Source organism: Schistocerca americana, chromosome 6 (genome assembly GCF_021461395.2).
Source record: "Schistocerca americana isolate TAMUIC-IGC-003095 chromosome 6, iqSchAmer2.1, whole genome shotgun sequence".
Taxonomy (NCBI): domain Eukaryota; kingdom Metazoa; phylum Arthropoda; class Insecta; order Orthoptera; family Acrididae; genus Schistocerca; species Schistocerca americana.
Window position 1 is genome coordinate 364,573,449 of NC_060124.1, and position 15,503 is coordinate 364,588,951.

The window sequence follows — 15,503 nt, forward strand, 5'->3', positions numbered from 1 at the left end:
AGCTCAAACATAATGAGGTATCTTGATCAGAATTACCTCTTCAGTGCCAACCAACATGGATTCTGACAACATTGATCATGTGAACCCCAACTCTCACTTTTCTGATATGGCATACTGAAAGCTTTGGATCAAGGCAGTCAGGTAGATGCAGTATTTCTTGATTTCTCAAAAGCATTTGACCCAGTACCACACCTATGCATATTGTCAAAAATATAACCATATGGCATATCAAGTGAAATTTGTGACTGGATTGAGGACTTCTTGGTAGGGAGTGTGCAGCATGTTATCTTGGATAGAGAGCCGTCATCAGATGTAGAAGTAACTTCAGATGAGCTCCAGACTCTTGAAGGTAGACTTAAACTACCCCGTGAAAGTTTCCAGAACTGGCATTAAATGATGATTCTAGATGTATGTAGCAATCTCCTACATATCACTCACATAGGGATCGTGCAGATAAGATTAGAATAATTACTTCATCCACAGAGGCATTCAAAAAAAAATTCTTCCCACGCTCCATATGTGAATGGAACGGGAAGATATCCTAATACCTGGTACAGTGGGACGTACCCGCTGCTATGCACCTCACAGTGGTTTGCAGACTATAGATATAGATATAGATACTTAACAGATAGTACGCCAAAATTTTAAAATCTTCTCACAACAAGAAATTCTCCTCAAACAAAAACAGGACTCATTGGAATAATGAGCAATCTCTTTTCTCTAAATGTTGTGCAATAACTTGATTTGATTTTTATTTGGTCCTGTTAAATTTCATTCTGTACAAAGGGCGTACTGTAATTTTTGACAAGTCAAAGAATACAATCTTACATGGAGAGAAAGAAAAAGGGAGGAAAAGAAAAGAAAATTATATTTGACACATTTTCCATATGAGTATTACTTACTACTTACTAAAATGTAGACTGGCAATGGCAAGGAAAGCATTTCTGAAGAAGAGAAATTTGTTAACATCGAGTATAGATTTAAGCGTCAGGAAGTCATTTCTGAAAGTATTTGTATGGAGCATAGCCATGTATGGAAGTGAAACATGGACAATAAATAGTTTGCACAAGAAGAGAATAGAAGCTTTCGAAATGTGGTGCTACAGAAGAATGCTGAAGATTAGATGGGTAGATCACATAACTAATGAGGAGGTATTGAATAGAATTGGGGAGAAGAGGAGCTTGTGGCACAACTTGACAAGAAGAAGGGACCGGTTGGTAGGAGATGTTCTAAGGCATCAGGGGATCACAAATTTAGCATTGGAGAGCAGCTTGGAGGGTAAAAATCGTAGAGGGAGACCAAGAGATGAATACACTAAGCAGATTCAGAAGGATGTAGGTTGCAGTAAGTACTGGGAGATTAAGAAGCTTGCTCAGGATAGAGTAGCATGGGGAGCTGCATCAAATGAGTCTCAGGACTGAAGACCACAACAACAACATTACTTACCATTGCCCGCGAAAGGCAAAGGTCCCGAGTTCGAGTCTCGGTCCGGCACACAGTTTTAATCTGCCAGGAAGTTTCATTACTTACCATTATTTACACTGCAAGTGGAAACTGGGAATTTGTGGGAACGCCATATTGAACCAAACTGCTGAGGTCATTGGTCCCTAAGCCTACACACTACTTAATATAACTTAAACTAACTTATGCTAAGGACAACACACACACCCATTCCCAAGGGAGGACTCGAACCTGCGACGGGGGGAGCCGCGCAGACCGTGATGAGGTGCAGACTGTGATGAGGCGCCCTTCACTGCGCGGCTACACTGCAATTGCTTGAATGGATGAATAGAGAGTCTAACGTACTTACTGGCACATAGAGTACTGCAAACAATGTATATGAAAGGCATACGATATTACATTCATATGTGGCATTTTTACACATACTCCCTCGTTTGTTAGAAATGTACAACTCATCTTAATTAACTAGTGTCTTCCCAAAGCCATTAAAAACAGTGAGAGTAGTACCCTACATAAAAAAGGTGAGCATTCTATTGGGAACATCTCTGTCACTACTGTCAGAGTTTTCAAAAATTATTGAAAAAGTGTTTGTTTCACAACTGCATATATTCTTTGACAGAAATATTATTATTTTTAGGTGTCCAAATGTCTTTATACAACAGTACTCGACTGAAACAGCTACTTTCAACTCGATAAAACATGTCTTAAATGCAGTGGACAATCGAACAAAAATATCGGGGTTATTCTTAGACTTAACGAAATCATGTGATTGTGCTTCAGAGCAGGAAACAGAAATAAACTATATGGAATGAAATGAGCTGCCGGTTCATCTTTAAGACCCTTGTGTACTAAATCATAGTGTTCCACAAGGCTCCATTTAGAGTCCATTTTTTCTTTCTTTCTTTCTTCCTCTCTCTCTTTCCCTTCCTTTTTTTCATATTATTTTTGGTTAAACATTGGAGTTTCACAGCCAGTACTATTTGCAGCTGGCACCAGTCAACAGATCAAAGAGTATGATGAAGAAGATCTTACTGCATCTGTAAAAGATATTACAAAATAAATATCTGAAAACAGTGTCCATGATTTCGATACAGATCAGTATAATAGTGCAGCACAATGAACAATATGTATGGATAACCAAAACATTAGTGCTGTTACTAAAATTACTTTTCTTGCAATACTTATTCAATAAAGTCTTAAGTGGTATTCTCATATGGCTCCATTAATTCAAAACCAACTAAAATGAGCTATGTGGTAAGAATTCTTTGCAACATCACTAGTGCTTAAACAGTGCCATACATTTTGCTCATGTACATCATTACTGAGGTATGGTATCATTTTCTGATAAAATGTACATCACACCAAAACAGTTTTGAGGAAACAAAAGACAGTTATGAGAGTACTCTAACAAGCAAGCAGCAGAAAACCTTTATGATATGAAGATGGTATCTCTTCTTTCAGACATGTCTGAAAGAACAGATACCATCGTAATATAGTTAAAGTTAACCAGCCATTTACCTTCTTCTTCTGTGCTAGTTGCACACGCATTGCCCGAACTCTCATGGGACTCCGTAAGATAGTCTGCCACGAGTAATGAGTGTAGTGGGCAGGGGCACTACGAATGTATTGTGTGGACATTAAGTTGGGAATGTGAGTCTCACAGGCAGGGTACAAGGGATAAGTCCCTGCAGTCACATTATCCTCTGTGCCTTCAGTGGCTCAGATGGATAGAGCATCTGCCATGTAAGCAGGAGATCCCGGGTTCGGGTCCCGGTCGGGGCACACATTTCCAACTGTCCCCGTTGATGTATATCAATGCCTGTCAACAGCTTAGGGTCTTGATTTAATTATCATTTTCATGGTAACCTTTGTTTAAACGTGTAAAAATCTTACCCCTTCTCTGCATTTATATATTGGAAGCAGTTATGCATGTTGAAAATGTATACTCAGGAAAGAAAACTTTTTTACTCGAAACAAAATTTACATGTACACCTTTACTCTGCAAACCACCACAAAATGCGTAGCAGAAGGTACGTCCCATTGTACCAGTAATTAGAGTGTCTTCCTGATGCATTCACATATGGAGCATGGGAAGAGCAATTGTTTGAATGCCCCTGTGCATGCACTAATTATTCTAATTTTATCCTCATGATCCCTATGTGAGTATTACATAGGGAGTTGTAGGTTGTAGTATATTTATAGAGTCATCATTTAAAGCTGGTTCTTGAAACTTTGGGCTTTGCCATAGGTTCGTGAGTAGTGGATTGCGATGTGAGACTTGTTCGAAGTATTTTCACTGGGGGGAATGCAGTGGGGAAGCCAGTGGGCATTCTGGTGAGATCCTCTCCTGGAACTGCAGGTTATGTAGCAAGAGTAAGGTGATAGAGGAGCAGGGGCGTAAGATCTGTGCCCTTCAGGTGCAGTTGAAAAATGCACAGGAGGAGCTAGATAGGATGAGGAGGGAGAAGGGGGTTGGGGAATGGGAGCTGGCTGTTGGCAAGAGATCTGCTAGGAGAAGAAGATTTTCAGATAATTTTACTATTGGTGTTGACAATAGATATGACCAACTGTCAGAGTCTAGTGGAAAGGAATCTCTAGTAGCTGTAGATGTAGGAAGTATGCAGCAGACCTCAGTAGTTACGGTGGCTAGAACAGTTGCAAAGTCGAAGAGGAAGAAGAAGGTTCTGCTGTTAGGTAGTTCTCATGGTAGAGGTGTAGGCCAGCAGTTGCAGGAAGTGCAGCATTGTGAAACCTAATGCAGGGTTGGCTCAGGTGACAGTTAACATAGGGGGGTTATGTAGGGATTTTACTAAAGAGGATCAGGTAGTGATTGTGGGTGGGGCTGGTAATAGTATTGGTAGGGATGGGGAGTATAACATAGACGGTGACCTGGAAAAGATAGCCACTCAGACTGGCAACACGAATGTGCATTTCGTGGAACTGTTTCAGCGTCACGATCTGCCTCATCTTAATACAGCCGTCAGGCGTAATAACATGAGACTTGGGGGTGCGCTGATGACAGAAAGCATGGGTCACATTTCAGTGGTGTCGGTGGAGTCTATCAGCAGGACGGGTTTCACTAGACATGGCCTGCACCTCAACAGGTATGGGAAGGGGAGGTTGGCAAAGCTTATAGGTGACAGCATAGGTGGGGTTGGTGGGATCACTCATGGGAAAATTCCTGCAGTAGTGGATGTTAGAGCTGCACCCTTTTTAGATTGAAGTCAGCTGATAGGTATTCCTGCTTAAGGGAAGTCTCTCTAACAAAGAAACAACTTTCGACAAAGCTTAGGTATCCGAGTAATGAGGGAATTAGTATATTTCATCAAAATATACAAGGTATTAGAGATAAAGTTAGTGAACTGCTTGTAGATGTTGACTCTGAAATTATTGGTATATCTGAACACTTCTTAAATAAGGAGATAATTCAGAGGTTTCCTTTACCAGGATACAGGTTGGCTGGCAGCTTTTCGAGGAGCTCTTTGCGGTGTGGGGGAGTAGCCATGTATGTGAAAAACGGCATCCCATTTGAGTCAATTGATGTTTCAAAGTACTGCACTGAAAAGGTGTTTGAATGTTGTGCAGGTGTGGTTAAATTTAACGGAGCTAAACTTCTAACTGTTGTTATTTATAGATCCCCAGACTCTGATTTCACAACATTTTTGTTAAAGCTAGAGGAGGTTCTTGGTTCACTTTATAGGAAATACAAAAAGGTAGTTATATGTGGTGACTTCAATATTAATTGTATAAGTGATTGTGCAAGGAAGAGGATGCTGGTAGACCTCTTTAATTCATATAATCTTATGCAAACTGTATTCTTTCCAACGAGAGTGCAAGGGAACAGTAGAACAACCATAGACAACATTTTTGTTCATTCCTCATTACTAGAAGGGCATTCTGTTAGCAAAAAGGTGAATGGCCTTTCAGATCATGATGCACAAATTTTAACTTTAAAAGATTTTTGTGCTGCAACACGTGTTAAATATAGTCATCAGCTGTTCAGGAAAGCTGATCCAGTGGCTGTAGAGACCTTTGTAAACCTTATAAAGGAACAAGAGTGGCAAGATGTTTATAGCGCTGATACAGTAGACGATAAATATAATGCTTTTCTCAAGACTTTTCTCATGCTCTTTGAAAGTTGCTTTCCGTTACAACGTTTAAAACAGGGTACTAGCACAAACAGGCAGCCTGGGTGGCTGACTAGAGGGATAAGAATATCTTGTAGAACAAAGTGGCAATTATATCAAAACGTTAGAAACAGTCAAAATCTAAATGCAGCAGCCCATTACAAACAGTATTGTAAGGTGCTTAAAAATGTTATTAGGAAGGCAAAAAGTATGTGGTATGCAGATAGAATAGCTAAGTCTCAGGATAAAATTAAAACCATATGGTCAGTCGTAAAGGAAGTTGCTGGTCTGCAGAGACAGGTCGAGGATATAGAATCAGTGCGTAGTGGGAATGTCCGTGTAACTGATAAGTCGCATATATGTACAGTATTTAATAATCACTTTCTGAATATAGCAGGTGAACTAAATAGAAACCTAGTCCCAACAGGGAATCATATAGCGCTCTTAGAAAAAAGTGTTCCGAGACTGTTACCTGAAATGCTCCTCCATGATACTGACAAGAGGGAGATTGAGTTAATAATTAAATCACTAAAGACCAAGAACTCTCATGGATATGATGGGGTATCTAGCAGAATACTGAAGTATTGTTCTATGTATATTAGCCCAGTTCTCAGCCATATCTGTAACTTTTCCTTTAGGAGTGGTCGGTTTCCTGACCGATTAAAGTACTCGGTAGTGAAGCCACTTTATAAAAAGGGAGACACTGATAATGTTGACAATTTTAGACCTATTTCTATGCCATCGGTGTTTGCTAAAGTTATCGAGAAGGTTGTATATACAAGGTTACTAGAGCATTTAAATTCACATAATTTGCTGTCAAATGTTCAGTTTGGTTTTAGAAATGGTTTAACAACTTACAATGCTATATTCTCTTTTCTCTGTGAGGTTTTGGACGGATTAAATAAAAGGTTGCGAATGCTAGGTGTTTTCTTTGATTTAACGAAGGCTTTTGACTGTGTTGACCACAAAACATTATTGCAGAAGTTGGACCATTATGGAGTAAGGGGAGTAGCTTGCAATTGGTTCGCCTCTTACTTTAAGAACAGAAAGCAGAGGGTAATTCTCCGCAATATTGAGAGTGGTAGTGATGTTCAGTCCCAATGGGGCACTGTTAAGTGGGGCGTTCCCCAAGGGTCAGTGCTGGGGCCATTGCTGTTTCTTATTTATATAAATGATATGCCATCTAGTATCACAGGTGATTCAAAAATATTTCTGTTTGCTGATGACACCAGCTTGATAGTGAAGGATCTTGGGTGTAATATTGAAACAGTAACAAATAATGTAGTTCATGAAATAAGTTCGTGGCTTGTGGAAAATAATTTGATGCTAAATCACAGTAAGACTCAGTTTTTACAGTTTCTAACTCACAATTCAACAAGAACCGATATTTTGATCAGACAGAATAGGCATATTATAAGCGAGACGGAACAGTTCATGTTCATAGGCGTTCGGATAGATAGTAAGCTGTTGTGGAAAGCCCATGTCCAGGATCTTGTTCAGAAGCTAAATGCTGCTTTATTTACCATTAGAACAGTATCTGAAATAAGTGACACTTCAACACGAAAAGTAGTCTACTTCGCATATTTTCATACGCTTATGTCGTATGGTATTATTTTTTGGGGTAATTCTTCTGATTCAAAAAGGGTATTTTTGGCTCATAAACGGGCTGTTCGAGCTATATGTGGTGTAAGTTCGAGAACGTCTTGTCGACCCCATTCAAAAATCTGGGAATTCTGACATTGCCCTCACAGTGTATATTTTCTTTAATGTCATTTGTTGTTAGCAATATTAGCCTATTCCCAAGAGTTAGCAGCTTTCACTCATTTAATACTAGGCAGAAATCAAATCTGCATGTAGAATGCACTTCCTTGACTCTTGTGCAGAAAGGAGTGCAGTATTCTGCTGCATCCATTTTCAATAAGCTACCACAAGAACTCAAAAATCTTAGCAGTAGCCCAAACTCTTTTTTAAGTCTAAACTGAAGAGTTTCCTCATGGCTCACTCCTTCTATTCTGTCGAGGAGCTCCTGGAAGAGCTAAAATATTAAGCAAATTCAAAGTGTTAGATTGTTGATTTTCTTCATTTAAACTTACGACTTGTCACCTGAATATGTTTTTTTATATTTCATTTTATCTGTTTCTAATATTGTGTTATAATTTCATGTATTGACTCATTCCATGACCATAGAGACTTCTCCTTAATTTGGTCCCACGGAACAATAAATAAATTTAAAAAAATATATTAATAGGTATTGTCCATTATCACAATCCCATACCAGGTCAAACACTGACATACATGTTTGCCATTGCAAGACCACACTGTGCAAAAAAAGGAGTATCCTTCGCACTGCTAAACTGCTTTTATTCAGTCTCCCAGTATTTTATGCATGAAAATATGTAGTTCATACTTTTCATTGTAAAAATTATTTTTAAATATACGGTATATACTCAAATTTGTAACTGTTCATTATATGGATCGAACTAGTTCTAAAAATTTAAATGCCATATATTTGCCAGTTGTTGGCACATACAATATACATACAATGCACACATTACATATAAGCTGTATTTCCTTGAGAGCTTATCATAGACAGATCAACAGAGTAAAAAGTAAATAAATAAATAAAAACATGTAAAAATATTTACTCTCCAATACCTTATGCACAATATCTGTACTGAAAAAGAGATTTATGTGGACAAATAAACAATACAGTATGAGTTATCATTATTTACAATGTCAAACAGTGGGAACTCCAGGTAGGAATATCAACATTCTAGGAAAAGATAGATTGCTACTTACTGTAAAGAAGACAGGCACAATTAAAAGACACTTACCCAAAGCTCTTGGCCAAAGTCCTCATCAGCAAAAGAAAAACATATACCGTTCATACACACAAGCAAGTGCACCTCATGCACACATGACCACCAACTTCAGCAACTTTGCCCAGAATGCAACTATCATGTGAGATGAAAGCAACAATATGGAGGGGTGGGGAAGGGGAAGGGATAGTAGTGTGTGGGTGAGGGGGGGGGGGAGAGGAAGGTTGTCGGGAGGAGTGTGCAGGGACTAAAATGCCAACAGGTGCAGCATCAGGTGACTGTGGGACAGGGAGGTGGGGAAAAAAGGACCATAAAAGGAAAGCAGAGGGAAAGACGGGCGGTTGGATTCTCAGAGGATGGCAAAAAAAAAGAGTGTCAGAGATAAGAATGGGTGGAGATGATAGGACAGAGATGGTGAAAACTGTTGGGTGGAGGGTGTGGGGTCAGTATGTTACCAGAGCAGAGAATGTGTTGTAAGGATAACTCCCATCTGTGCAGGTCTGAAAAGCTGGTGGTGGAGGTGAGGATACAGATTGATTGGGTAGCGCAGCAACCATTGAAATCAAGCATTTTATGTTCAACTGGATATTGTGTCCCAGGGTGATCTATTTTGCTCTTGGCCACAGTTTGATGGCGATTCATCCTGTGGACAACTGGTTGGTAGTCATACCAATATAAAAAGCTGTGCAATGATTGCAGCAGAGCTGGTAAATGACATGGCTGCTTTCACAGGTGGTCTGGTCCCTGATGAGGTAGGATAAACCTGTGGCAGGACTGGAATAGGAAGTGCTGGGTGGGTGGATTGGGCAGTACTTGCACCTGGGTCTTCCACAGGGATGTGATCCTTGTGGCAAGGGGTTGGGATTAGGAGTGGCATAGGGATGGACTAGGATGTTATGGAGGTTGGTGGGGGGACATAACACCACTTTAGGAGGGATGGGAAGGATCTCGGGTAGTATGTCCCTCATTTCAAGGCATGATGATAGGTAAACAAGCCTATGATGGCCCATAAACAGGTTGGCACGGGAGGGTGCCATGTAGGTGCCTAAGGCTGTGCCATTGATTTGCTTGTATACCTTCCCTTCAAAGGAGAACTACTCCTCCCTCGAAGGAAAGCTATACAAACAAATCTGCAGCACAGCCATGGGCAACTGCATGGAATCCTCCTATGCCTAAGTGTTTACAGGTCATCTAGAGGAGACCTTCGTAGCCTCGCAAAACGCCAAACCCCAAGTCTGGTTAAGGTTCATTGACAATACCTTCATGATATGTACTCAGGGCAAAGACACTCTATCGTCATTCTTTCACAATCTCAACACCTTCTCTCCTATCCACTTCACCTGGTCCTCCTCAACCCAGTGTGCCACCTTCCTAGACATCAACCTTCTCCTCTCTCATGGCTCTGTTCACACATCTGTCCACATTATACTTATCAACCACCAACAGTATCTGCATTTCAATAGCTGTCATCCCTTTCAAAAAAAAAAAAAAAAAAAAAAAAAAAAAAAAAAAAAAAAAAAAAAAAAAAAAAAAAAAAATGCTTCCTTACAGCCTGGCCACCTGCGGATGGCATATCTGCAGTGACAAGAACTCCCTTGCTCAGTATGCTGAGGGTTTTATCAAAGCCTAAGCAGACAGATCCTACTCCCAGACTTAGTCCACAAACAGATTTCTCACACCAGTTCCCCTCACATCCCCAATCCTCCCACCACCCCCAAAAACCAGCCACAAAGGAGTGCCCCTATGTTACTCACTACCATTCTGGACTGGAATAACTGAACCACATCCTTCGCCAGGGCTTTGATTACCCATCAGCATGGCCTGAAATGAGGGACGTCCCACCTGAGATCCTTCCCATCGTTCCTAAAGTGGTGTTATGTCTCCCACCAACCTCCACAACATCCTAGACTATCCCTCCGTCCCTGTGTCACTCCTAACCCCAACTCCTTGCCACAAGGATCATATTCCTGTGGAAGACCCAGGTGGATGTCCTGCCCAATCCACTCACCCAGCACTTACTTCATAACTTAAATGAACGTTGAACAGATTATATAAAAACAAGAATATTTCAGACAATATCAAGGAATGTCAGTACAAGCTAGACCGACTGTCATTCAACTGTTAGAACCTGCGTGTACTTAATTGTGGATCCAAACTACACAAAAACTTCTTCAAACAATATTAATGTTACCTTTATTGATCACAGCCACAGGTGACGGCAGAGAACACACAGCTTGTTCTATTGTTCTGAGCATGCAACTGAAAATAACATGCAGGGAACAAAAGAATCAAAATTATCTCGTAACTGTGCATGAACAATTTCCAGTATGAAGATACAAAACAATAAAAAAGCATAATCAATTAATAACAAACACAAAACACACATTTATAAAACACAGTGCCCCTGGTGGCTGGCACGAAATGTTTGATTGTTTCTAAACATACACAGATGAGTCGCACAATACAACACTAGGTAACTGCATCGGCCCCCATGGAGGAAGTGGAGCATTATTTCACATAGCAGGCTGGTAAGTGGATGCAGCGACCAGATCTTGAGATGCAAGTTGGTAGTTCCACTGCTGTTATAATCTGCGCTGGTGGCTGTGAAGACGGTGATGAAGTCGCTGGTAGATGATGCCGTCGTCTTGGAAGTTAAAGCGTTGTTGCTTCTTGGAAGATTTAAGCTGGTTTAACCTTGTCTATAGAAACATTTGCCTTTCTGTTGATTGAAATGTCAGTTGTCTTCTCCCCCTTTGCGACTACACAGTAGGGTCCTCAGTGTGGCGGTTGCAACGGCGGTTTGATGCCAACCGTGCGTAACATGATGTGTGAACAGATTTTTCAGTCTTGATGCATGAAGGTGGTTGCTGTACCATGTCTGTGAGGCAACTGTGGGCAGATACAGGGTACGTGCTCTCATAGCTGGCGTAGGAACTCTGGTTGATCATCCCTCGGTTGTGACAGAGCATTTGCTTCCACGAATTTTCCCGGAAGCCTCAATGCCTTGCTGTATCCCAGTTCCACCAAAGAAGTGTGTAGATCTGGTTTGCAAGTGTTTCTGAGCCTGAGTAGGGAAGAGCCTTGGACCACTCAATGTCGTGTCACATTAGTGCTGCCTTAAGTGAGCAATGCCAGTTCTCGATCAACTCGTTGCTGGCAAGGTGATAGCTCATCGTTTTGTGGTGAGCTGTGCCACAAAACTTCATGAGATGTCTGAACAGGTTTGATTCAACTTGCCGTCCTCTGTTTGTCCTTATGTGTAATGGACAGCCAAAGCATGACAACCAGTACAACATGAAAGCGAAAGCCAGAGTTTCTGCTGTAACATTGTCCACTGGCACACCTTCTGGCCAGCTGGTGTAATGGTCTATCATTGTAAGTATGAAACATTGGCCATCAGACGATGGCAATGGACCAACAACGTCGATGTGGATGTGGATGTGACTGAAATGGGCCACTGTGATCGGAAAGTTCCTATTCAGTGCTTGCATGTAGCAATGTATCTTGCTGTGTTGGCATTTTAAGTCAACGCCTAGCCCATTCACAGCAGTCTTTCTATATAACTGGCCACACATAATGATTTGTCACTAGGTGGGTTGTCGATCGAATACTGGGATGACCCCTCTGAAAGCAACTGGTAGGAGTGGCTGCGGTTTCGATGTAGTCATGTCACAATACAGCTTGACATTGCTCCCTGGAATTTCGGTAAGTTGCAGATCCAACGCCAATGTTCCTGCTGACAACAGTCTGTGTAGTTCTTGATGTGATTATTGAGAAGCAGTGAGTTTGGCGTGATCAATCGTGCTAGTAATGCTTCTGACACAAGACAATCAATTGACCACCACATTGTCAGTGCTAGAGATGTGCTTGACTCCAGGCTGAATTGTGAGATGAACATTAGCTGATTACATTGCCTAGGTGAACAGTTCATATTGTTCTGGTAAAAGGTGTAAGTTAGCGGTTTGTGATCGGTATAGATAACAAAGCCTCAGCTTCCAGGTGAGGTCTAAAGTATTTGACGGGCTCATAAACAGCCAAAAGGTCTCTGTCGTAGGTGCTCCACAGCTTTTGTGAGGGTGATAGTTTGAGCAAGAAAAGGCAATTGATTGCCATGTGTCACTATATCGTTGTTGCGACGCTATGCCGATAGTTATCTGGATAGTGTCAAGCACTACTACCAAAGGTGAAGCAGGCTCAGGATGCACCAGAAGTGCGGCGTCTGCAATGCTGTTTTTGGCCGCTTCCAATGCTACACACATGCTATCAGTCCTGTCATATGCGAGTTATCCTTTTTCTTTGCATCGGTGAGCGCTGCAATTTACTGTTCTTGTAACTTGGCAAAGTGTGGCAAGTGACGGCGATAAAAATTTAATATACTGAGGAACTGACACAATTCCTTGGCCGTATTTGGGTGTGAAATTCGTAAGATGGTTTCCACCTTCTCTGGCAGTGGTAGCGATCCTGCTGTGTTATGCTATATCCTAGGAAATCCACTTGGGGCTGGCCAAAGACACATTTGGCGGTGTTAATGACGACGCCATAGTGTTCCAACCGCTTAAACACTTCTGTTAAATGCTGCTGATGTTGCTCTGCTGATGACAAAAAAACTAAAATATTGTCCAGGTAAACGAAAGCAAAAGTTAGGCCCTGTAGTACAGAGTTAATGAAGCATTGCCATGTTTGAACAGCATCCCCGAGTCCAAAAGCCAAAAATTGCTCTCAAACAGGCCAGAAGAAGTGATGAGGGAATGTCTCGTTCAGCTACAGGGATCCGTGTGTATGCTTTTGCACAGTCCACAACGCTAAAAATAACTGCACCACTCAACGCATAGTTATAGTCATGCAACACTGGCACTGGGTATCTGCCCTCATTGTTCTGGCATTCAGAGCCCTATAGTCACTACAAGGCCACCACGCACCATCCTTTTTCAGGACCTAATGTAGTGCTGAAGGTCAGGGGCTGTTGGAAGGCCGCATTAAACGTTCACAAATCATACTGTTGATCTCTGCTTTCACAATTTTAAGATGTGGAGCCAAACGTCCTGGTCTGCAAGATGTGGGAGGGTTGTTGGTCCACTTTATGTAGTGAATAGTGTTGTGCCTTGCCTCCTTAGGCACTCCAGGAGGTCATGTCAGAGCCGGAAATCCATTCAGCAGCTCCATGTACTCGCCGTCCGTCACCTGTATTACTTTGTCAGTATGAACAGTTGCATTCCGCCAAAATTTCGATGCTGTTGAGCATGTGGTGTTGTCAACTGGGCATGAGTACTTCAAGTCCAGCAGTTGAATATAATGGGCAAGGAATTCTACTCCAATGGTTGGTTTGACAATGTATGCAACAGTAACATCCCACACAAAAGCTCATCGTAAACCCAGGTCTAGTTCCAAGCGCAGGGAGCCGTTCGTTCTTCTGACTGAGTTGTTTGCAGTAGTAAGAGTAATGCGGGTGGGCACTTCCTGTGCGACATAGTCCATCGGTGAATGGCCAATTGGACGCATTGTCTATTAAATATTTCCACCCAGACCTCTGACCGCTAACAAGCAGGCGTGGAGACTTGCATCAGGGACATACAAAGCATTTTCCTTTGTACAACTGTACCATTTAACGTTTTGTGTTATTTCGACACAGATTGTTCCTTAACAAAATGCATGCATCTTAGTACATCTACATCTACATCCATACTCCGCAAGCCACCTGATGGTGTGTGGCGGAGGGTACCCTGAGTACCTCTATCGGTTCTCCCTTCTATTTCAGTCTGGTATTATTTGTGGAAAGAAGGATTGTCGGTATGTTTCTGTATGGGCTCTAATCTCTCTGATTTTATCCTCATGGTCTCTTCGCGAGATATACATAGGAGGGAGCAATATACTGCTTGACTCTTCGGTGAAGGTACGTTCTCGAAACTTTGACAAAAGCCCGTACCGAGCTACTGAGCGTCTCTCCTGCAGAGTCTTCCACTGGAGTTTATCTATCATCTCTGTAACGCTTTCGTGATTACTAAATGATCCTGTAACGAAGCGTTCTGCTCTCCGTTGGATCTTCTCTATCTCCTCCATCAACCCCACCTGGTACGGATCCCACACTGCTGAGCAGTATTCAAGCAGTGGGCGAACAAGCGTACTGTAACCTTTGTTTTCAGATTGCATTTCCTTAGGATTCTTCCAATGAATCTCAGTCGGGCATCTGCTTTACCACAGTAACTTGCATTCCTAATGAAACCACTTCAAAAACTCAAAAAAGTATTGCTTATTTGGAGTGATATGCTTCGTAGCACCACTATCACAATACAGTTTATTTACGTCAATATAATGTCTTCTAGACGAACCCATGGCGCATGAAATAAATAATGTTGCCACTCACCTTCCCTTCTTGTCACGTGCAATTGTAAGCAGGAGCGTTCAATGGACACTCCGCTGCCCAGTGACCTAGTTATTTTCATTTATTGCACAGAAATTTTTCATTTGCTCGCTCTTTCGACATTTTCCTCTTCCATGTTGTAGAAACAACAAATGCAGTTACGTCCATTGCATTTTGTTCCCAGAGTTCAGTGGTACAAAATTTTTCAATAAGTAGGTTCAAACTCTGACTTAAGCTGATATCGTCTTCTAGAGGTCTTTAAAATTATCAAATTCCTTTCCTAGCATCGATAAAATTAGACCATTGAATATTCTTTCAGACAACGTGTTCTCTTCACATTTCGTTAATTCATCATTTAGATCAACAAATAACCTCTGTAGCTTAGCCACGTGTATGCTAATATTTCTGTTCTGTCGTGTTTGAACCGAAAAAAGTTTTCAATTTCTGTGTTCAGACATTGCGTGCTGCTACGTTCAAATTGGGCACATAGCTTGTCCCATATTTCTTTAGCATTTCTACACGCCAACATGTGTTCAGCAACAGGTTTGCCTAGCGCACATGCTATAAGACTTACTGCTTTCACATCATTCTTTTTCCCATTCTGCATACGCTGCCTTTTGCTCAGTAGTAGGATCCCGAGGCAACACAACAGGTTTGGGCGTATTGATAACATTGATTTCGAGTTCATATAAACGGAGCACCATAGACCAGTGCCATTTCCATTCTGCCCAATCGTCA